Source organism: Engystomops pustulosus, chromosome 10 (assembly GCF_040894005.1).
Source record: "Engystomops pustulosus chromosome 10, aEngPut4.maternal, whole genome shotgun sequence".
In the NCBI taxonomy this organism is placed as follows: Eukaryota; Metazoa; Chordata; class Amphibia; order Anura; family Leptodactylidae; genus Engystomops; species Engystomops pustulosus.
In genome coordinates, this window is record NC_092420.1 from 12,645,289 (window position 1) to 12,667,870 (window position 22,582).

General features: G+C 44.8%; 1 long non-coding RNA gene across 2 annotated transcripts in view; it reads right to left on the minus strand.

Moving 5' to 3' along the window:
- Positions 1 to 7,450: 7,450 nt before the first annotated feature.
- LOC140104587 (uncharacterized) overlaps positions 7,451 to 22,582 on the minus strand; it is a 39,666-nt gene continuing 24,534 nt past the window's right edge. Inside the window, exons 2-4 of one of the 2 annotated variants that reach the window (XR_011850367.1) lie at positions 19,014 to 19,101; positions 17,267 to 17,435; positions 7,451 to 8,075 (exon numbers count right to left, since the gene is read on the minus strand). This is a non-coding gene — a long non-coding RNA (uncharacterized lncRNA). The remainder of the gene's footprint in view (positions 8,076 to 17,266; positions 17,436 to 19,013; positions 19,102 to 22,582) is intronic. The other variant, XR_011850368.1, reaches the window with a different exon arrangement.

Consider the following 22,582-nt stretch of genomic DNA (forward strand, 5'->3'; position numbering starts at 1 on the left):
ATCTCTGCCGCCTGCCCTGACTGCCTGCTTGTGTCTGACTCTGAGACTGCCCGCTGAATCTATACTTCGACCTTGGCTGGCACTGTGGGCTAGTTGCACCTGTGGAACGATCCTGCCCTGCCACAGCAAGACCATCCCGCTGGCGGGCTCTGGTGAAGACCAGGTGCCACTTAGATTCCGGTCCCAGGTGTCAGCCAGTACCACCTAGTAGTGGTTTATTAGGTCAATTTCTGCTCCAAGGAGACAACTGTATTTGGGGGTCCGAGGAGTTCAAGACATTGCCAAAGTTGCAGATCAGAGGAATCCACAGATTTTGCTGAAGTGGGTCCTGTTACGCTCCTGGCACAGCAGATGAAGACAAGACTTACTGGCACAACGCGGAATTCGGGAGCCGGAGAGAGTTTCTTACACCCCCTTCCATATCCACCAGGGGGTTTTCCAGAATTTCAATAAAACCCATTTTCCAGCAAACCCCATCTATAGAAAGTCCATAGTAAGTGAATGCACTAGTAAGCTGTGGAATAGGAGCCCCGTCCTTTGTGATTGGGGGTCGCTGTGTTTGAAATCTTAAAGATCAGATTGTATGAATAGAGCCAACACATCTTAAAGGGATTTTCCGGCTACAACCTTGAGAACCCTTAACTCTTTTATTGTTTATGTCTTTCTGAGTGTGTCCTTATGTGTGGAGCCCATATGGTCGTCTCTTCTTAGGTGCCCCCATCCCTCACACCTCTCCCACAGAATCTAATGTCATCACAACCAACGCTACGGGGTTTTTTTGCGTTTTGTACACATAACCTACATCTTTGTCCCCTGTATCAGATGCCACCGTCCCCTTCCTGTGGAGTCAGTTCATGCCGGGGCTACATGACACCAAACACTGGGAGCCCTTGCTGACAAACTGTGAATTTTAAACAGGTGTGAACAGCGCTAAGGTCACCGCCGGCCGGCCTGACGACTGACACCTCTTTTGTTGGATCTCATTAAGATGCAAGCCCCTTCTTTTCCTGTGGCATGTTTCCCTTGCAATGTTAGCGAGACGCGGCTAAGTCAACACGCAAAACGCAGAGCAACAAAGACGACTTTTCAAACTCCGCTGATCCCCCCGCTCCCGCAGCGGAGAGAATGAGGAATATCATTCTCCATCTTATTTTCTTACCCCAGCAGTTGTCAGGGCATCGGATCTCCACTTTATTTTATTTTTAGTTAATAATAATTCCTTTTATTTATATAGCGCACACAGATTACGCAGCGCTGCACAGAGTTTGTCAAATCAGTCCCTGTCCCCAATGGGGCTCACAATCTAATCAACCTGCCAGTATGTTTTGGAGTGTGGGAGGAAACCGGATGACCCGGAGGAAACCCACGCAAACACGGAGAGAACATACAAACTTATATTTTGCTTTTAAAAGAGTCCCCTAATATTACAGTTATTGTACTCATGAAGGATAGCTTTCTTTCACAAAGAGCACCACACGTCAGAACAGGCTGTAACTGGTACTGCAGCTCTGTCCTAACTGCTTATGAAGAAATGAGCTGCAAAACCAGGAGGGAGCACTATTTATGAAAGAAAGCGGTCATGTGTCTTTTACTGCTGGAGAACCCCTTTAAGTTAAGTAGACCTTGTCCCACTGTTGAGATCTTTAGAGAGATGGGGAATTTTTGGAGCAAGTTTTCCATTTCTCTACTGTGCGTTCATTTTCTTAGCATTTGCTTTGTTCAAGTTGTGCCGCCATTATTATGACTTCATAGAATTTCACGCTGTTAATGAATCAGGTCAGTTTTCACGAAGTGACACGGTTGCACTAATTTTCTTTGTGCCCTTTGCTTCACGCTGTTGCTGCAGAATTGTGTCGCATATCAGTTAAAAATGTGTCGCAAACTAGGAACACACACTACCACGGACATATAATAAATGCATGTGCATGAGCAAACGTGGACAAAAACTGGCGCAGACACAATAGGGCTTATTTACTAAGGGTCCGCGGCAGCACTTTCGCCAGATTTTCCATCATTTTTGGGTTTTGCACGGCTGTGACATTTATTTAGAAGGGGATTATGTCGCACGTGTTCTGCTTTCATGCGTCAGAATTGTGGGGGGGGGGGTCAGGCCGTCGGGCGATCCAACTAATTCGGACTGAGCGCGGGATTTAACTTTCAAATTGTGTCACAAGACAATGCAATTACATGCACCAGGAAGAAGAAGGTGAACTCCGGCGGGGAAGTGACACATGAAGGATATCGGGCGCACGATCTTACGCTCCATGAATGACTTTACGGATCTGATCCGACTAGAAGCCAATGTGAGGATTTATCTCGGATATAAATGTGCATCCTGTGGCGCAGGATCCAGGATGCACAATGAGGCACATTTACTTACCCGGTCCTGTCACGATCACCGATCCGGACTGTCCGACGAGGATGAAGTCCGGCGCGATTCACCAAGGTCGTGCGTCCGATATCCTGCATGTGTCGCTTCCCCGCTGAGGTCCACCGGAGTTCACCTTCTTCTTCCCGGTGCATGTAAGTGCGTGTCTTGCGACACAATTTGATATGTTAAATCCCGCACGTTGTCTGAATCCATTGGAACCGTCCGACGGCCCGTCCCCCAATTTGTGTCACGTGAAAGCTGGCGCCGATGCGCCAAAATCCGATTTCATACGAAAAAACCGTTGGATATTCCGATGATAGTGTGGTCCGTGGACACTTAGTGAATGAGCCCCATTGTCCTCCATCCAGGAGGTCTCCTCTCCTCAGTCTTTGTTCCGGTCAGGTCTCACTCTGATGATTTCCCTCATTTCTGTGCGCTGGAGCTGGATAAGATTTATTATGGAGAGGTATGAGGTGTGAGGTTTGTTACTTTAATGCCTCATCACCTTCTGTCAATTTTATAAAAGGAAACAAACACATTTTTGCAGATTCTATGACAAATAATTCCAGACACAAATACACCTTATCTATCTGCAGGAAAAGTGGGGGACGCTTCCCAGTTATGTCCTGCTGCTTCCTCCATGCACACCTAGAGCTTCTCTGGAAATCCCTCTGGTTGTCCTTAGTAACAGACAGCGGGTAAGTTCCATTCTGTAGTCAGACATGTCACCTTACAGATACATGAGAAGTTAATAGACGAGGTTGATCCATGGTGTGATATAATCCCTTCTTATTACTACTATAACATCGATTTGTTTTCTCCTCTACTGTGATCACTAGATGTATTGGGGCTCATCCCTGTACTGTGACATCACTGTGTGTATTATCCCTGTACTGTGACATCACTGTGTGTATTATCTCTGTACTGTGACATCACTGTGTGTATTATCCCCGTACTGTGACATCACTGTGTGTACTATCCCTGTACTGTGACATCACTGTGTATTATCCCTGTACTGTGACATCACTGTGTGTATTATCCCCTTGTATACTGTAGAATGGCTCCTATGATTACTGAGTCTCCGGTGCAGGGTTTAGGGCAGGCGCAGGGGGGATCCTCTTACACCCCGGACTATTTCTCTCCTCTCCTGCCCCGGTGATAATTACCTGCGGCTCAGACATCTAACAGCATTTCCCTTATATAAAGACGTTGTGCGGCTCCCTCCTCCTTATCTGCTAATTCCACATAAACATGGGAGAAGGCCGGGCCTTGATCTCTCCTGAAGGTCGTCCTGTGATGTGGGATCTTTTATACATCATTGGGATAATGAACTATTCATTTGCTGTCAGATCTGGAGAGCTGCTCCCTCAGAATTATGAAGAAAAATAGAAATCCTTGAGTCGTCCTTTTCTGTCAAGACGTGGAAAATTCTACAGGGGGAAGATGGGTGGTGATCAATATGGCCGCCGCCGCAGCTCCATGGGGGTCACTGCCGCTCTGGTGACTCGCCAATCTGCCTAATACCCATTGTATATGACTACAATACCATCCATAGACCCTACAGCTGAGATTTACTCAGAATATTCTGCAATGGGGCAAAAGCTCAATTCGTTTACATTATTGTCCATTATCCACTCCATATTGCAGCTCAGAGCCTGCGCCGTAACACGGAAATGTCCTATATTTCACGGCGCACTGTCACCACACAGTGACCGGGCGCCATAGGTTCCAATGGGGACTGATATCTGGCCGCAAATAGTGTGGTCGTATATCATTCCCCATTACGTTCGTGTGAATGTACCATAAGCTTTATTCTGGTGCTGTATTTCTGTACTGATCTGGGTTCTGGTGCTGTATTTATATATTGAGCTTTTGTTCTGGTGCTGTATTTATGTACTGATCTGGGTTCTGTTGCTGTATTTATATATTGAGCTTTTGTTCTGGTGCTGTATTTATATATTGAGTTTTCATTCTGGTGCTGTATTTATATATTAAGCTTTTGTTCTGGTGCTGTATTTATGTACTGATCTGGGTTCTGGTGCTGTATTTATATATTGAGCTTTTGTTCTGGTGCTGTATTTATATATTGAGCTTTTGTTCTGGTGCTGTATTTATATATTGAGCTTTTGTTCTGGTGCTGTATTTATATATTGAGCTTTCGTTCTGGTGCTGTATTTATATATTGAGTTTTCCTTCTGGTGCTGTATTTATATATTGAGCTTTCTTTCTGGTGCTTTATTTATATATTGAGTTTTCGTTCTGGTGCTGTATTTATATATTGAGCTTTTGTTCTGGTGCTGTATTTATATATTGATCTTTTGTTCTGGTGCTGTATTTATGTACTGATCTGGGTTCTGGTGCTGTATTTATATATTGAGCTTTTGTTCTGGTGCTGTATTTATATATTGAGCTTTTGTTCTGGTGCTGTATTTATATATTGAGCTTTTATTCTGGTGCTGTATTTATATATTGAGCTTTCATTCTGGTGCTGTATTTATATATTGAGCTTTCGTTCTGGTGCTGTATTTATACATTAAGCTTTTGTTCTGGTGCTGTATTTATGTACTTAGATGGTTCTGGTACTCTACTTGTATACTGAGCTTGGATCTTGGAGCCGTATTTCTGTATTGAGCTTTTTTTTATACTGAATTTCTGTAGTGAGCTGGCTGCTGGTGCAGCATTTACGTACTGAGCTTTGGTTCTTATGTGATCTTGGTTCCGGTGCTGTATGTGGAAGAGTCCCAATGGTCCTGATGCTATATTTATGCACTGGCCATTTAGTCTAGTGTAAGTTTAGTATTGGTATTCTAATCTCGATTCTGGTGCTATAGTTATATGTTGTGCTTTGGTTGGTGTAAGCTTTGTTCTGGTGCAGTATTTATATACTGAGATCGGCAATGGTATCGTATCTTAGTACTAAGCTTGGTTCTGGTGCTGTATTTATATACTGAGATCGGCAATGGTATCATATCTATGTACTAAGCTTGGTTCTGGTGCTGTATTTATATACTGAGATCGGCAATGGTATCATATCTATGTACTAAGCTTGGTTCTGGTGCTGTATTTATATACTGAGATCGGCAATGGTATCATATCTATGTACTAAGCTTGGTTCTGGTGCTGTATTTATATACTGAGATCGGCAATGGTATCGTATCTTAGTACTAAGCTTGGTTCTGGTGCTGTATTTATATACTGAGATCGGTGCAGAGAGTGCTAAGCTTGGTTCTGGTGCTAAAGTTATGTACTGAGTTTATATAATGATTCATGGGAGGCACTATGTTATAATTTAACGGGCACTTTACACATTTCTGTACCTTATTGAGTAGATTGCCTTGTGTACCTGGTCCGACCCATCATGTGCTTCTTATGGGCTTCTCACGAATGAATATACTACTTCCTGTGGTGCAGCTCTCCTCCAGGACGTGGTCCTTACATGATCCTCTTAGTGTAATAATCATTAATAATTTAATAAATGCAGAACAATAGTCACAATGATCATTAAGTAAGACACATCGGGGGTCATTTACTAAGGGCCCGATTTGCGTTTTCCCGACGCGTTACCCGAATATTTCCGATTTGCGTCGATTGTACCTGAATTGCCCCGGGATTTTGGCGCACGCGATCGGATTGTGGCGCATCGGCGCCGGCATGTGCGCGACGGAAATCGGGGGGGGGGCGTGGCCGAACGAAAACCCGCCGGATTCGGAAAAACCGCCGCATTTAACAAAAAAAATGTGTCGCGAAAATTGCGCTTACCTTCATCCAGGATAGGCTGGTGAATTTCAGGGCATTTCGGCGCGCCTCCGGGAACTTCAGCGCAACAGCCACCTGGTGGACGGCGGAGGAACTACCTTCATAAATCCCGTCCGGACCCGAATCCAGCGCAGAGAACGCGCCGCTGGATCGCGAATGGGCCGGGTAAGTAAATCTGCCCCATTGCGTTCCATATGTGGATCTGTAATCACTCAGCATTGGAGCCAGCACCCAGGACACCCACATATAGGTATTCCTCTCAGCCCTCCTATGCACATGCATGCTTGGTTTGGATGAGTGTATATGTGTGCATCCAATATATCTTCATTCTTTACTGATACTAGTAGACACATTGGGGGTCATTTACTAAGGGCCCGATTCGCGTTTTCCCGACGTGTTACCCGAATATTTCCGATTTGCGCCGATTGTACCTGAATTGCCCCGGGTTTTTGGCGCACGCGATCGGAATTTGGCGCATCGGCGCCGGTATGCACGCGACGGAAATCGGGGGCGTGGCCGAACGAAAACCCGACGTATTCGGAAAAACCGCCGCATTTTAAAAAAAATTTGTGTCGCGAAAATTTCACTCACCTTCATCTTGGATAGGCCGGTGTATTTCGAGGCATTCCAGCGGACTTCAGCGCAGCAGCGCCACCTGGTGGACGTCAGAGGAACTGCTTTGATGAATCCCGGCCGGACCGAATCCAGTGCAGAGAACGCGCCGCTGGATCGCGAACGGACCGGGTAAGTAAATGTGCCCCATTGGGGCACATTTACTTACCCGGCCTTCGAAGTTCCCCAAAGGTGCATTGTCAGACAATCATGCCCTCTGCCGCGATTCACTAAGATCGTGCGCCCGATATCCTCCATGTGTCGCTTCCCCGCTCAGGTCCCCGGAGTTCACCTTCTTCTTCCTGGTGCATGTAAGTGCTTGATCTTGCGACACAATTTGAAAGTCCGAATCAGCCCCCCCCCACCAATTTCCGTCGCATGAAGGCAGCGCAGCTGCGCTACAATCTGATCGCATGCGGCACAATCCCCAGTTAAATATCTGTCACAGAGGCGCAAATCCTGCAAACTTTGGAAAATTTGACGAAAGTGCGATCCGCAATCCTTAGTAAATAAGCCCCATCATAGTACAAGTTCAGCAGGGACCAAAATATGTCATTACTCGAGTTCAAGTCCCAGGGTGAACACATGCAAAGAGTTTGTATGTTCTCTCTGTGTTTGCGTGGGTTTCCTCCGGTGGTATCTGTGTGCGCTATATAAATAAAGAATTATTATTATTTATTATTATAGGATCTATTTATTTGCGATGGGACATTAGTTTTGATGACAGATTTGGAATGACATTGTTGCCTTTCTCCGGATCAGTGCAGTTGGTCGGATTGACAGACACATGTGTTTTCATACAAGTCAAGTAAAGCTGGGTGACAACAACTCCTACGGGTGCTGTCATGACATACTGGCCGTCACTCAGCTTTCCCAGACACAGATGCAACTAAGAAAACCGATGAATGGAACTTGACAGATGAAAATGATCAGAATTTTTTTTTGTCTAATTTTGGGGCAAATGCTCATTAGCCCTCGCTGACAGCTCACCTTCTGCCACTCCGGAAAATAAACTTTGTTCCCTAATCCTTTCTTTTTCCGGGATAATTTGCGTAATTACACCTGACGGCTGATTCAGAGGCGATGACACAATACGCTTTGATTGGCCGGTAATGGGCAGCGCAGAAAGCGGGTCCCTTGTCTCCGTAGACGTCCAGAGGTTAATTCAGATGAGTGGAAACAAATGGATGTGACACCTCTACATAGCGCAGTGAAAGGGAAACAAACAATCAATTTCGCCACAAGAGGAATTGGTCTGTGGCCAGCGCCGTGCACGCTGAACGCACAATAAATCGCCTCCGACAGCCCGAATCCGTCTTCTCCATTCACCGGCCTCCTGAAAAAACAACGCACAATGTGATTGGCTCCCGTGGCGAGGGCCGCAGCGTGACTGCCATTTTTATTGATCTGTCAGTCTGGTGGAGGAGAAGTCGCTGCTGCCTCTCACAATGATTAAATACACGTCCTCGTCTCCAGTTCACTAAACAGATCTCCAATTACTGCGCGGAGCGGCCCCGTTAGAGGCCACTGTGATCCGAAAGGACCCCAGGCATCAATGTATGACACTCAATATGGGGGCAACGAGGCACTGCAGTCACCGGATAATGTCATTGTTATTGGGAGTTATCTAGACCACAGGGGGCAGCAGCGAGCAGCGCTCTACCGAGCCATCAACCAATCATGTGTATACAAGCACATGGAGCCCAATTATGGGGTGATACTATTGCACCGAATTCCACCGGGATTTTGGCACACATGATCGGATTTTGCCACAATTGCACCGGCTTGCATGCGACGGAAATCGGGGGACATGGCCGTCGGAAAACCTGACGGATTCGGAAAAAAGGCAGAATTTTAAAAAACTAATTGTGTCGCAAACTCAATCACTCACATGCACCGGGAATAGGTTGGTGAACTCCGGACCTTGGCGCAGCAGCGACACCTGGTGGACCTTGAGGGCGCACGACCTTAGTGAATAGCCGGAAGACCCGAATCCTCGTCTGAGAACGTGCCGCTGGATCGCGACAGGCCCGGGTAAGTAAATGACCCCCATAGGCTGAAAGTTGAAGGTCCAGATGTTTCACTTCAAACTCTGGAGCAAGCACCCCACTATATATTATTTATAATGGTGGACTTCTCATATGCGGAAGAGATACCTTATGGAGGGCAGGGTCGGTGTTAGGGGGAGGCAAACTGGACATTTGCCCAGGGCCCCTTGTCCTAAAGGGGCCCCTGCGTGTGGAATTTTGGTTGAATGCCTGGGTAAAGGTGTTTATCATCTATCTCCTGTCTATATATCTATCTAATTATATATCTCCTATAATTTATCTATTTCCTATGTATATCTGTCTATATATAAATCTTATATCCACCCATCTATAAATCTTTTATGTCTCTTCTGCTCTATCTATCTATCTCATATCTATCTCATATCTATCTATCTCATATCTATCTATCTATCTATCTATCTATCTATCTATCTATCTATCTATCTATCTATCTATCTATCTCATATCTATCTATCTATCTCATATCTATCTATCTATCTATCTTCTATCATCTATCTATCTATCTCATATCTATCTCATATCTATCTCATATCTATCTTCTATCATCTATCTATCTATCTATCTATCTATCTCATATCTATCTATCTATCTATCTATCTCCTATCTATCTATCTATCTCCTATCTATCTATCTATCTATCTATCTATCTCCTATCTATCTATCTATCTAACTGTAGGAAAGAGGCAGCACTCCGAGGTACGTAGAAAAGGGTGAAGCTTTATTCCATGTGCAACGTTTCGGCGTTTAGGCACGCCTTTTTCAAGCATAAAGTGCAAAGTGCATGTCCGAGTATTTAAGGACCAAGCAGGAAGTTGATTGGTCAGGATACAAAGTGACAGTGAATAAAATACATGATAAAAGACAATACATGTTTAAAGTGCTGCATTAAGTATTGTTATATACATAGGTGAGAATAACATTGGTGTCATTATTTGTGCCAATAACAGTGTAAACAGGCATAGTAGAAAAATCATAAAGTACAGTCCTCCCACCGGTATCGCGACCCCGCCCACGTCTCCTCCTCTTCATTCATATAAATTCGGAGGCTCGTCTCCATCCACCTGTGTTGTGGGCGCCGTTCCAGTCGCAACCCGGAAGTGACGTGCACGACCTCGGGTGCAGACCGGAAGTGACGTCAATTGGGAGCGCGCATGCGCTCTGGCATTGGAAAGAAGCGGCGGCCATTTTGGGTCTGGGCAGACCTGTTCCAAAAGTCCTCAAGATACGAAGAATGTGTAGAGGTGTGCATATAGCAGGGGAAGAATTGCAAGGATGTCAGCGGTACCTGTGGTGAGTTCCTATGGTAATTAAGGCTCACTCTGTGTTCTACCACCCGTCGGGGGCGGAGCTAATCAAGATGACCAGCCCGTTCCCTTTGGGGATTACGGTAGTGGTACCCGAGTCCTAGAATGCAAGAGCATGGTAATCCCACCTCAATGCGGAAATTGATAGTGTTGGTGGATGGAGAGAGTGGACCGATCATTTGATGGAGACGTGGAGAGAAGGTCGACATTCGGATGGGGGTGATGGTGTAAGATATTATCTAATGTAAGGGAGAAAAAAGACATAATTAGATAGGACATAAGGGTATCTCCCAGAGGTCGTTTACATTACAGATTATGGAGAGTTGAGACATGCGGTACACAATTAATACAAGACCATATATGAACTGGTTATAACTCAAATGACACTTGCAAGATTGTACTCAATGTTAAGACCATGTGGTTGTAAAGTATTGAGTCGATGGATCCACATAAGTTCGCGTTTTCGTAATAGCAAACTTCTATCTCCTCCTCTTCTCAGGGGGGGAATATGGTCAATGAGTGTGAAGCGGAGCTGAGAGTCAAGGTGTCCAGCCTCACAAAAGTGTCGGCTGACGGGTAAGTCACGTTTGCCCTTTCTAATGGTGTATTTGTGATGTGTTATTCTCACCTTGAATTCATTGGTGGTTTCCCCGATGTATTTTAAACCACAGGGGCAACTAAGCATGTATATCACGAATTCACTGTTGCATGTCAAGTAATGGCGTATTTTGTATGTGCGTCCAAAGTGGGAAAAAGTTTCCCCTTTTATCATTAAAGAACAGTTTATGCAGGATCTGCAGGGAAAGCTGCCTGTACGGACGGTACCTAGTAGCCCCCTTTGGACCGGGGTTCTCAGTGGTCCAACATCGGATTTGACAATACGGTCACCAATATTTCTGGCGCGGCGGTAGGATAATAATGGGGGGTTTCTATACTCGGGGACACCAGATGGTTCTCTAGATAGTATGCCCCAGTGTTTTTTTATGATTGATGCGACCCGATCACTTTTATCCGTGAATGTTGAAATGAATGGGATTCTGTTTGGACCCTGCGTCTTAATTTTGGGTGATAGGAGATCCTCCCTGTCTCTGTTTTCAGCTAGACTCATGTTTTTGTAGATGATTTTTTTGGGATAGCCCCTCTGTAAGAACTTGTCAGTCATTTTCTTGGCATTGTTGATGTATTTTTCCTCCGTATTAGAAATCCTCTTAACTCTGAGAAACTGACTCACAGGTAAGGAGTTCATCATCGGACGTGGATGTGCGCTGTCATAACGGAGTAGAGTGTTTTTGTCCGTGGGTTTCGTGAAAAGGTCAGTAGACAATGTATGGCCTTCACGTGTGACTGAAACATCTAGGAACTGGATGTTCGTATCTGAGTGTACAACGGTAAACTTGATGTCATCATCAATAGAGTTTAAGAACGAGTGAAAGGATAAAAGGTCCTCTAGTGTCCCTGTCCATAGGAGGAAGACATCGTCTATGTATCTCCACCACCTCAGAACGCGCTGGAAGTGGTGGGACACATAGACGAAGTCCTCCTCCAATGACATCATCATAATATTTGCATATGATGGGGCCATGTTCGCCCCCATGGCTACTCCCCGTAATTGAGTATAAAACTCATTTCCAAAAAGAAAATAATTGTGATGTAAAATCAAATGAAGTAGCTCTAATATGAGAGAAGTTGTCTTGGGTGGGTAATTGGTATTGGAGAGGCATCTCTCGACCGCCCGCAGCCCTCTGGTGTGATCAATGGACGTATAGAGTGAGACTACATCAAATGAGGCTAGTAACACACTGTCATAACCTGTAATGTCAACTAATTGTAGTTTGTATAGAAAATCAGCGGTGTCGCGTATATATGACTTACTGTGTGTCACGAAGCCTCTCAGGATCTCGTCAAGGAAGATGGCGATATGCGAAAAAATGGAATCACTTCCGGACACAATCGGTCGTCCGGGGGGGTTGGAGAGCGATTTATGAATCTTGGGGAGAACATATAGGACCGGGGTGATGGGGTGTGTAATTGTCAAATATTTACGCATGTTCTCAGTGATGATGCCATCTGTCAAGGCTGTGTCAAGACAGAACTTTATCTTACGTGCGATTTCAAATTTGGGATCACCAGAAATACGTTTGTACACATTAACATCGTCAATTTGACGGCGGATCTCCGCCAGGTACCTCGACCTACCTGGCGGAGATCCGCCGTCAAATTGACGATGTTAATGTGTACAAACGTATTTCTGGTGATCCCAAATTTGAAATCGCACGTAAGATAAAGTTCTGTCTTGACACAGCCTTGACAGATGGCATCATCACTGAGAACATGCGTAAATATTTGACAATTACACACCCCATCACCCCGGTCCTATATGTTCTCCCCAAGATTCATAAATCGCTCTCCAACCCCCCCGGACGACCGATTGTGTCCGGAAGTGATTCCATTTTTTCGCATATCGCCATCTTCCTTGACGAGATCCTGAGAGGCTTCGTGACACACAGTAAGTCATATATACGCGACACCGCTGATTTTCTATACAAACTACAATTAGTTGACATTACAGGTTATGACAGTGTGTTACTAGCCTCATTTGATGTAGTCTCACTCTATACGTCCATTGATCACACCAGAGGGCTGCGGGCGGTCGAGAGATGCCTCTCCAATACCAATTACCCACCCAAGACAACTTCTCTCATATTAGAGCTACTTCATTTGATTTTACATCACAATTATTTTCTTTTTGGAAATGAGTTTTATACTCAATTACGGGGAGTAGCCATGGGGGCGAACATGGCCCCATCATATGCAAATATTATGATGATGTCATTGGAGGAGGACTTCGTCTATGTGTCCCACCACTTCCAGCGCGTTCTGAGGTGGTGGAGATACATAGACGATGTCTTCCTCCTATGGACAGGGACACTAGAGGACCTTTTATCCTTTCACTCGTTCTTAAACTCTATTGATGATGACATCAAGTTTACCGTTGTACACTCAGATACGAACATCCAGTTCCTAGATGTTTCAGTCACACGTGAAGGCCATACATTGTCTACTGACCTTTTCACGAAACCCACGGACAAAAACACTCTACTCCGTTATGACAGCGCACATCCACGTCCGATGATGAACTCCTTACCTGTGAGTCAGTTTCTCAGAGTTAAGAGGATTTCTAATACGGAGGAAAAATACATCAACAATGCCAAGAAAATGACTGACAAGTTCTTACAGAGGGGCTATCCCAAAAAAATCATCTACAAAAACATGAGTCTAGCTGAAAACAGAGACAGGGAGGATCTCCTATCACCCAAAATTAAGACGCAGGGTCCAAACAGAATCCCATTCATTTCAACATTCACGGATAAAAGTGATCGGGTCGCATCAATCATAAAAAAACACTGGGGCATACTATCTAGAGAACCATCTGGTGTCCCCGAGTATAGAAACCCCCCATTATTATCCTACCGCCGCGCCAGAAATATTGGTGACCGTATTGTCAAATCCGATGTTGGACCACTGAGAACCCCGGTCCAAAGGGGGCTACTAGGTACCGTCCGTACAGGCAGCTTTCCCTGCAGATCCTGCATAAACTGTTCTTTAATGATAAAAGGGGAAACTTTTTCCCACTTTGGACGCACATACAAAATACGCCATTACTTGACATGCAACAGTGAATTCGTGATATACATGCTTAGTTGCCCCTGTGGTTTAAAATACATCGGGGAAACCACCAATGAATTCAAGGTGAGAATAACACATCACAAATACACCATTAGAAAGGGCAAACGTGACTTACCCGTCAGCCGACACTTTTGTGAGGCTGGACACCTTGACTCTCAGCTCCGCTTCACACTCATTGACCATATTCCCCCCCTGAGAAGAGGAGGAGATAGAAGTTTGCTATTACGAAAACGCGAACTTATGTGGATCCATCGACTCAATACTTTACAACCACATGGTCTTAACATTGAGTACAATCTTGCAAGTGTCATTTGAGTTATAACCAGTTCATATATGGTCTTGTATTAATTGTGTACCGCATGTCTCAACTCTCCATAATCTGTAATGTAAACGACCTCTGGGAGATACCCTTATGTCCTATCTAATTATGTCTTTTTTCTCCCTTACATTAGATAATATCTTACACCATCACCCCCATCCGAATGTCGACCTTCTCTCCACGTCTCCATCAAATGATCGGTCCACTCTCTCCATCCACCAACACTATCAATTTCCGCATTGAGGTGGGATTACCATGCTCTTGCATTCTAGGACTCGGGTACCACTACCGTAATCCCCAAAGGGAACGGGCTGGTCATCTTGATTAGCTCCGCCCCCGACGGGTGGTAGAACACAGAGTGAGCCTTAATTACCATAGGAACTCACCACAGGTACCGCTGACATCCTTGCAATTCTTCCCCTGCTATATGCACACACATTCTTCGTATCTTGAGGACTTTTGGAACAGGTCTGCCCAGACCCAAAATGGCCGCCGCTTCTTTCCAATGCCAGAGCGCATGCGCGCTCCCAATTGACGTCACTTCCGGTCTGCACCCGAGGTCGTGCACATCACTTCCGGGTTGCGACTGGAACGGCGCCCACAACACAGGTGGATGGAGACGAGCCTCCGAATTTATATGAATGAAGAGGAGGAGACGTGGGCGGGGTCGCGATACCGGTGGGAGGACTGTACTTTATGATTTTTCTACTATGCCTGTTTACACTGTTATTGGCACAAATAATGACACCAATGTTATTCTCACCTATGTATATAACAATACTTAATGCAGCACTTTAAACATGTATTGTCTTTTATCATGTATTTTATTCACTGTCACTTTGTATCCTGACCAATCAACTTCCTGCTTGGTCCTTAAATACTCGGACATGCACTTTGCACTTTATGCTTGAAAAAGGCGTGCCTAAACGCCGAAACGTTGCACATGGAATAAAGCTTCACCCTTTTCTACGTACCTCGGAGTGCTGCCTCTTTCCTACAGTTACCTAGACGGACCCCGGCCAAGGGACCTACGGCTGCTGCACCCTTGTCTCCCTGTGCTGCTTTGGACTCTCCTTTTTCTTCTATCTATCTATCTCATATCTATCTATCTATCTCATATCTATCTATCTATCTCATATCTATCTATCTCATATCTATCTATCCCATATCTATCTATCTATCTATCTATCTCATATCTATCTATCTATCTCATATCTATCTCATATCTATCTATCTCCTATCTATCTATCTATCTATCTATCTATCTATCTATCTATCTATCTATCTCATATCTATCTTCTATCATCTATCTATCTAGGTACCTATATATAGGGGGTTATTTATCTTAGTCTGATGAGCTTTTTTTGGTTGTATTTTAGTGACTTTTTGAGCACATTTGGGTATTTGCACAGTTTTTTGCGCTTTTTCCAGAGTTCGCCGTGTAGCAGTTTCCTGGTTTGCGCCTAATTTGTCTTTGTATTTCTCCTGCTTCCAGATGTTTGCGCCGTATTTAACATTGATTTGCGCCTATATGGGCACAAATAATTGCGCCAATACTGTCTTGACCATGTATAGGTGTGACTTGCGCAACAAACTGCGCCTTTTTAAAAATTTGCGCCTAATAAGTCTCAAAAAAAAACAGCATTTTACGAAGAGCCAAAACGTCAAAGGCAAATGAGGTGCAAAAAATAGGTGCAAAAAGAGCTCAGAGAAGGGGGAAATAAGATAAATGACCCCCAATATGGTTAGGACCACATTTATACATTTTGAGGAAGAATAACAGAGGAACGGAATACTAAATATTTTTTATTTTATATATTAGTATTAACATAAATTGTTTTCATTGTATATGGCACTTATATAATATTGAATTTGGATCTTATCCGGTCTCTGTCGGGTCCTCGCAGCGCTTGGGTTTTGTATTCAATTATACAAGTTACAGCTTTGAAATCCATAAGCCGAGATGTCAATCATACTGCAGCCTCCTGCTTAGATACATTCACAAAGTGTCAGAATGATGGATCACAAGGGATACAAGCAGGATATGGAAAGGCTTCAGTCAATTCCCTGGTTAAAAATAGCGCCACAAAGAGGCTGAAACTGGTACTGCACCAAGATTTACATAAAGAGGTTTTCCCAAAAAGCAAGTTAGGCCCTATCCACAGGATAGGGACTTACTTCCTGATCAGTGAGGGTCTCAGTGATGGGACCCCCAAGGATTGAAAGCCCAGGGGTCTGATGTACCCCCATCGTAGCACCACCCAGATGGCCTGAGCAGCTGGTAGCGCATGCAGGACTGCCCCGATCATCTCTATGGAGCTGACAGAGATTGCCGAGTGCCTATCATGTAGATAAGGCCTAACTTGCTTTGTGGGAAAGCCCCTTTAAGACTAACATTAATGTAGGAATATATAATGCAGCATTTAATAGGAGAAATACAAATGCACAGAGCAAAGAGCACAGCAGTGTGAGGACACAATCCTTGCAGCTACAATGCAGGAATTCATGGTCAAACTTTTCTTCAGACTTTTCTAAAGGCTGTGGGGCTCATTTACTTACCTGGTCCTGTCGCGATCCAGCAGTTCATTCTCCGTTGAGGATTCGGGTCTTCCAGCGAGTCACTAATGTAGTGCGCCCGATGTCCACCAGGTGTCGCTGCTGCGCTGAAGTCCACCGGAGTTCACCATCCTATGCTGGGTGCAGGTAAGTGCGTGTCAAGCGAAACATTTTTTTAAAAAAATTCTGCGGTTTTTCCGAATCCGTCAGGTTTTCCGACGGCGACCCCCCCCCCCCCCCCGTTTTCCGTCGCATGCATGCCGGCGCCGTTGCTCCACATTCCGATCACGTGTGCCAAAAACCCGGGGCAATTCAGGGAAAAACGGCGCAAATCGGTAATATTCGGGAAACCCAACGAATAATAGCGATTCGGGCCCTTAGTAAATGACCCCCTGTGTCTCCAATTGTAGCTCTGCTCCATTCCCATGAATGAAACTTGGCTGCAATACCAGTCACAGCCTGTGGAAGACAGTGGAGCTGTTTAAAAAAAAAGAAAATTAGACCTTTTCCACCTTTTTGCATTAGACAGTAGCGTGATAATACTGACTATACAAAGTCGTCTGTAAGTAGAATTTTATTTACTGACTCTTACTTTTTATAAGGTACAGGGTGTCCTTTTTGGAGTTGACATTGGCATGAAGCTGCCTCCTGCCAAGCTGTGAAGTCATAGTAGCGGCAGCTCCGGCGGGGTCCATTATCCCGTCTTATAAATTATTATGCAGGAAATTACATCCTATTTTCACGGATCGCATGAAAAATCGCTGGGAAGAAGAATTAAATATTAACACGACTTTACTCAAAAAAATGACAAACTATTCCTATTCCTTCCCTGCGTGCTGTTGTCTTCTGGTATCAGCCAGGGGACCTCTATGTGTCTCCGAAGTCATTAACAGCGGCCACTTGTGAGATACGGAGCTTTTAGAATAAATCCACTTTGGTCGTATTTGCTGCACATTTTAAAGAAAATTTGTAGTGAATCATTTGGATTTGGTGAAGATTTGTTTAACATGAGGCGCTGTGCAGCAGAGGGGGAGGCAGTAAGGATGCCATCACTCATAAGTGGCAGCTAAAATAGGGGGCCCCACAACTTATAAAGGTTTCCCTTGTGTTCCTCACACTCTATAATGTTCCATTTATGTTCCTCATGCTCTATAATGTTCCTTTTATGTTCCTCACACTCTATAATGTTCCATTTATGTTCCTCATGCTCTATAATGTTCCTTTTATGTTCCTCATACTCTATAATGTTCCATTTATGTTCCTCATGCTCTATAATGTTCCATTTATGTTCCTTATACTCTATAATTTTCCATTTATGTTCTTCATAATCTATAATGTTCCATTTATGTTCTTCATAATCTATAATGTTTCATTTATGTTCCCTATACTCTATAATGTTCCATTTATGTTCCTCATGCTCTATAATGTTCCATTTATGTTCATCATGCTCTATAATGTTCCATTTATGTTCCTCATGCTCTATAATGTTCCATTTATGTTCCTCATGCTCTATAATGTTCCATTTATGTTCCTTATACTCTATAATGTTTCATTTATGTTCCTCATGCTCTATAATGTTCCATTTATGTTCCTCATGCTCTATAATGTTCCATTTATGTTCCTCATGCTCTATAATGTTCCATTTATGTTCATCATGCTCTATAATGTTCCATTTATGTTCCTCATGCTCTATAATGTTCCATTTATGTTCCTCATGCTCTATAATGTTCCATTTATGTTCCTTATACTCTATAATGTTTCATTTATGTTCCTCATGCTCTATAATGTTCCATTTATGTTCCTCATGCTCTATAATGTTCCATTTATGTTCCTCATGCTCTATAATGTTCCATTTATGTTCCTCATGCTCTATAATGTTCCATTTATGTTCCTTATACTCTATAATGTTTCATTTATGTTCCTCATGCTCTATAATGTTTCATTTATGTTCCTCATACTCTATAATGTTTCATTCATGTTCCTCATACTCTATAATGTTCCACTATGTAATGATCCTCATGTAGACTGCATTCTTTATAATCTTACCCTTGTGGCCCTCATTCTCTATAATGTTCCCCCTCTGTCGCCCAGAGGCCAAGTGATACCTGGAGCCGCCCCTGGGTACAGACAGAGGGATATGTGACTGCTGTATAACTGATGGCTCATCCCGGGCTCTTCCCTGCTTTGTCAGAGCACTTCCAGTCTCACCTCCTCTAGATTAACCCCGTGATTCATGGCTCAATGAACAATACGTCAGACGTTTTTATAGACTCCTCTTATTTATGTCACCTGCCAATAAAAGCTTTATTAAAAAATAATGTTCTAAGGCGGCAACGCACATCAGAGTCACCGACATCCCGGGAGAGAGACAACACCTCAGGCCTCTGGGCAGAATCCAACCAGGTCATGGGAGTGTGAGTGCGCCACCTAGTGTTTGAGAAAACACAAAAAATAAGAAAAAAGAATCATTTTGGAGTTTCATTGAAGACTGTGCACCTGTGTGACATCACATGACCAGGGATATAATGAGCCGTGCACCTGTGTGACATCACATGAACAGGGATATAACAAGCCGTGCACCTGTGTGACATCACATGACCAGGGATATAACAAGCCATGCACCTGTGTGACATCACATGAACAGGGATATAACAAGCCGTGCACCTGTGTGACATCACATGACCAGGGATATAACAAGCCGTGCACCTGTGTGACATCACATGACCAGGGATATAACAAGCCGTGCACCTGTGTGCCATCCCATGACCAGGGATATAACGAGCCGTGCACCTGTGTGACATCACATGACCAGGGATATAATGAGCCGTGCACCTGTGTGACATCATATGACCAGGGATATAGCGAGCCGTGCACCTGTGTGACATCACATGACCAGGGATATAGCGAGCCGTGCACCTGTGTGACATCACACGACCAGGGAAATAACGAGCCGTGCACCTGTGTGACATCATATGACCAGGGATATAAAAAGCAGTGCTCCTGTGTGACATCACATGACCAGGGATATAGCGAGCCGTGCACCTGTGTGACATCACACGACCAGGGATATAGCGAGCCGTGCAGCTGTGTGACATCACACGACCAGGGATATAGCAAGCCGTGCACCTGTGTGACATCACACGACCAGGGATATAGCGAGACGTGCACCTGTGTGACATCACATGACCAGGGATATAACAAGCCGTGCACCTGTGTGACATCACATGACCAGGGATATAACAAGCCGTGCACCTGTGTGCCATCCCATGACCAGGGATATAACGAGCCGTGCACCTGTGTGACATCACATGACCAGGGATATAACGAGCCGTGCACCTGTGTGACATCATATGACCAGGGATATAGCGAGCCGTGCACCTGTGTGACATCACATGACCAGGGATATAGCGAGCCGTGCACCTGTGTGACATCACACGACCAGGGAAATAACGAGCCGTGCACCTGTGTGACATCATATGACCAGGGATATAAAAAGCAGTGCTCCTGTGTGACATCACATGACCAGGGATATAGCGAGCCGTGCACCTGTGTGACATCACACGACCAGGGATATAGCGAGCCGTGCACCTGTGTGACATCACACGACCAGGGAAATAACGAGCCGTGCACCTGTGTGACATCATATGACCAGGGATATAAAAAGCAGTGCTCCTGTGTGACATCACATGACCAGGGATATAGCAAGCCATGCACCTGTGTGACATCACACGACCAGGGATATAGCGAGCCGTGCAGCTGTGTGACATCACACGACCAGGGATATAGCAAGCCGTGCACCTGTGTGACATCACACGACCAGGGATATAGCGAGACGTGCACCTGTGTGACATCACATGACCAGGGATATAACAAGCCGTGCACCTGTGTGACATCACATGACCAGGGATATAACAAGCCGTGCACCTGTGTGCCATCCCATGACCAGGGATATAACGAGCCGTGCACCTGTGTGACATCACATGACCAGGGATATAACGAGCCGTGCACCTGTGTGACATCATATGACCAGGGATATAGCGAGCCGTGCACCTGTGTGACATCACATGACCAGGGATATAGCGAGCCGTGCACCTGTGTGACATCACACGACCAGGGAAATAACGAGCCGTGCACCTGTGTGACATCATATGACCAGGGATATAAAAAGCAGTGCTCCTGTGTGACATCACATGACCAGGGATATAGCGAGCCGTGCACCTGTGTGACATCACACGACCAGGGATATAGCGAGCCGTGCAGCTGTGTGACATGACACGACCAGGGATATAGCAAGCCGTGCACCTGTGTGACATCACACGACCAGGGATATAGCGAGACGTGCACCTGTGTGACATCACATGACCAGGGATATAAGGAGCCGTGCTCCTGTGTGACATCACATGACCAGGGATATAAGGAGCCGTGCTCCTGTGTGACATCACATGACCAGGGATATAAGGAGCCGTGCACCTGTGTGACATCACATGACCAGGGATATAAGGAGCCGTGCACCTGTGTGACATCACATGACCAGGGATATAACGAGCCATGCACCTGTGTGACATCACATGACCAGGGATATAAGGAGCCGTGCACCTGTGTGACATCACATGACCAGGGGTATAAGGAGCAGTGCTCCTGTAGCTGCAAGGAATTGATACAGAAAGTATATTGGAAAAATTTATAATTTTTCATTATACAACCAATCATTTGCTGAATGTGGATCCCTTACTTATAAGATCTTACAGCTGGTGGAATGGATTTAGATGTAACTGGAGAACAGGATTGGTGGTTACAATATTCTCAGACGAGGCAACTGGCTTGACCGTTACAGATCAGTTACTGGGGCTCGGGCATATACATTTCATGTACATTTAATAAAAATATGTGTAGATAATTGCCCCCCTCTAAACCTTTCGTCATCTACCATTCCCCAGGACTGCCTGCGGGGGGAGCTATACTTTGGATTGCATAAAACATCATCTCTTATGGGGTATATAGTCTATAGATTTCCCCGAGCCCCTGTCTGTGGGAAGCTTCAGGCTGGATATTATAATGTTATAATGTCATCACCCGCTTCCAGGAAAGGTTCACCTGCTTGCGCTTTCCTAATATCTGGGCTGATAAGGCGCCGCTCAGTTAATGAATCTTTCCCACGGATATTAGAGATCACAGTTCATACAGAATAATCTGATAATCTCTCTCTGTAGGATCTCTGCGGTGATGTGTTATCCAGCACTTTCCTCGCCTTAAAGGGTATTTCCATCAAAACAGTAAAGTCGATCATTTATACTACTCTGCATTTAGTTGTGCCCCCTCTTTGTGGTTACCGTATTTTTCGGACTATAAGGTGCACAAAAAAATCCTATAAGGTGCGCCTTATAGTCCGGTGCACCTTATATATGAACCGTACTTACAGACAACAGCTGCCTTGACATGTGCACAGGTCTGCCACCTGCTGGTCATTCATCCTTATAATCAGGTGCGCCTTATATATATGAACCAAGACGTTTTAGTAGACATTTATTGATGGTGCACCTTATAATCTGGTGCGCCTTATAGTCCAGTGCGCCTTATATATGAACCGTACTTACAGACAACAGCTGCCTTGAACTGTGCACAGGTCTGCCACCTGCTGGTCATTCATCCTTATAATCAGGTGCGCCTTATAATCCGGTGCGCCTTATATATGAACCGTACTTACAGACAACAGCTGCCTTGAACTGTGAACAGAGCTGCCACCTGCTGGTCATTCAGCATTATAATCAGGTGCGCCTTATAATCCGGTGCGCCTTATATATGAACCTAGACGTTTTAACAGGCATTTATTGATGGTGCGCCCTATAATCCGGTGCGCCTTATAGTCCGAAAAATCATCATCACCTTTCAAATGGTTGTGAACAAAATA